General features: G+C 33.3%; 1 pseudogene; it reads left to right on the top strand.

Annotated features, from left to right (window-relative positions):
- The first annotated feature begins 916 nt into the window (after positions 1-916).
- On the top strand, positions 917-1,023 carry LOC126016701 (uncharacterized; annotated as a pseudogene).
- The last annotated feature ends 1,937 nt before the right edge of the window (positions 1,024-2,960 follow it).

The raw sequence follows: 2,960 nt of genomic DNA, 5'->3' as shown, positions 1-2,960 counted from the left end.
TAGCCAAATCTTGGAAACAACCTCGATGCCCAACAACAGATGAATGGATCATTAAGATGTGGTACATATATACAATGGAATATTACATGGCAGTTAGAAATGATACAATCACAGACTTTGCAGCAACGTGGATGGACCTAGATCATGTTATGTTAAACGAAGTAAGTCAGAGGACAAAAGAAAAACACAGAATGGTAGCACTTTTCTGAAACACCTAGAACATTGACATCTTTATTTTGGTGTGGAGATTACGGTTGATGTCTCCAATATTATTTTATTTTATTTTGTTTAGTCTTTTTCTTTCTTTTTGTACTTGAGTATGATTGGATTTCAGAACCGAGACTACTGTGTGGTGTTTGCCTTTATTGCTGTAGTGCTTATCGGTTATTTAATTTGATATTTTTTTTGGTATTGTTGTGGTATTTTAATTACTTTTTTCACATCCTCTCTCAAACTGAGGTTGGAAGCTTCTAGAAAGGACTTTGCCTATTTTCAGCATATTTGATTTTTGATTGGGAAGAGGACATATTAGGTGATGGGTATTCCCCTGATTCAATGTGAATAGGTATCCGGAATATTATAGTGAAAGATATGTAAGCCATTATGAAAAAAAAAAAAAAAATTGTGGTTTTTTTTTTTTTTTTTTTTTTTTTTTTTTTTTTTTTTGGTCGGAGGCTTTTTTTGACTTATATGTATTATTATTATAGTAATTATATTATATGTTATGTTGTGTTGTTATATCGTGTTGTGTTGGTTTGCCTCATTATGTTAATTAATTTTGTCCTTTAAATGAATTCTTATTTTTAAAAAAAAACAAAAACAAAACAAAACAAACAAACAAACAAAAAAAAAAAAACAACTTTAATTTGCCCTGAAGAAAAAGAAAAAAAAATAAAATAAATAAAAGATAAGATAAGGCCTCCCAATTCTTACCACAGGCTGTGTGCTTTACACTGACTGTATAGAATGAGGAGGTACAGTAAAGGCACCAAAAAAAAAAAAAAAAAATGGTGGGACACATATTAAAAAAAAAAAAAAAAAAAAAAAAAAAAAAAAAAAAAAAAAAAGAAATAGATGAGGGGCCTGAGTGGTGAGTCAGGGCTTAAGGTGTCTGCCTTGCTCATTTGTGTGGGCTAGCCTTGGATGGACCGCAGTTCCATCCCCCCCACGTCCCATATGGTTTCTCCAAGCCAGGGACAAGCCAGGGATGATTTCTGAGTGTATAGCCAGGAGTAACCCCTCAGCGTCACCAGGTGTGGCCCAAAAGAAATAGATGAGCATTTTTCCCTTTTACTTATTTCTCCCTTTGCTGCTTATTTGAAGTACCAGTTCAGTTCTAGACTTAAGAATGAAACTATCTCAGTGCCCTGAAGTATAATATCCTGCTTTCAGTTTGGGAGATCTGTGCAAGAAAGCATTCTTAAGTCCATGAAATTCCTGCAGTTGTACCATACCTTTCTCTTACTATTCTAACAGGTCAGGTCTTGAGAACTTGATAGGAATTCTGTAATAGTCAATACAAAATAACAGCTTTTTCAGTATAGATCAAGCCTAAAACATTCTGTTTTCTGTTTTTTTTTTTTGTTTGATCACATAAGATAGATATCTTGCATGGTCTTTTTCCATCGTCATTCTGGTTCTCTTGAAATCACTTGCATACAGGAGAACCCTCTCAATACATTGAGACCAACTCACAATTTTTAGTGCTCTACATTCATATAAGCAAAACACACTTCACTTTCTCCAAACTTTTTCGAAAGTCCCTGGCTCAATTTCATAACCTATTATTACTTATTAAAGGCCTTATATTCTCAGTCTAAAATAAGAACATTAGATTAATGAGTATTTTTTATTTTTCCTCAAAATATTGTTAGGTATCTTTTTACCATCTAATTATAAAACTCACTAAAATTGTTTTCTAGATAAAATGAACAATGTTTCTTAAATTTAAATTCAAATCTGATTTTTTATTTAGAAAATAGGATCAAACTTAAGATTTAATTTATTTAGGCATTCTAGAGAAAAGTATAGTTTTTGTTACATAAATGATGAGAAGTATTTGTGTTTACCCTTCAATTTTCTGGAGGCATATTTTTGTCTTCTTAAATTTTTCTGAACACTTGTAGCAAGGGCTTTATGAAATTAAAGCCTGAACTCCAAAACAACACACAAATGGGCAGATAAACAAAAATCAATAAATCAGAATAGCTATGGGATTATGTCCATAAAGTGAATGCAATAAGGCACCAGGTAGAAACATGGATCTTCTTGGAAACGTTTCTAAAAACAGGTACGATGGCCAATCTAAAAAAAATAATATATTGTTTTTGGGTTTTTTTTTGGCCACACCCAGTGATGCTTAGGGGTTATTCCTGGCTATGTGCTCAGAAATCACTCCTAGCTTGGGAGATCAAACCATCTTCCATACTGGATCAGCTGCATGCAACAAATGCCCTACTGCTGTGCTATCACTCTGGCACCTCAAAAAATACCTTAATGTAAATTATACCCTAACTTGAATAAGATGATTCAATATTTCATTTTACTTAATATTTCAACATAAAAATATTTTGCTATTTAAAATAGTGATTCAAAGTAATACTTTTAAAGACAAATTACCTAATTTGATGTACTTTTTGAGAGCCTGGAATTATGCTTTATTGCTTATAGTCTGGGGCCAGCGAGATAGCATGGAGATAAGGCATTTTCCTTCCATGCAGAAGGACAGTGGTTTGAATCCTGGCATCCCATATGGTCCCCTGTGCCTGCCAGGGGCGATTTCTGAGTGTAGAGCCAGGAGTAACCCCTGAGAGCTGCCGCGTGTGACCCCTCCCCAAAAAAGTAAATTTTGCAATGGGTTTCTTTTATGGGAGAATTAAAAAGTTTTTCTTTTAACATATAGATGAAATGGCAACTGACTAGAATCTGGCTTAATTAGAAATATATTTCAAGCTAAATTG

This window comes from Suncus etruscus, chromosome 8 (assembly GCF_024139225.1).
Source record: "Suncus etruscus isolate mSunEtr1 chromosome 8, mSunEtr1.pri.cur, whole genome shotgun sequence".
Taxonomy (NCBI): Eukaryota; Metazoa; Chordata; class Mammalia; order Eulipotyphla; family Soricidae; genus Suncus; species Suncus etruscus.
Note: the sequence above shows the minus strand (reverse complement) of the source record. Positions and strands in the feature narration are given on the sequence as shown.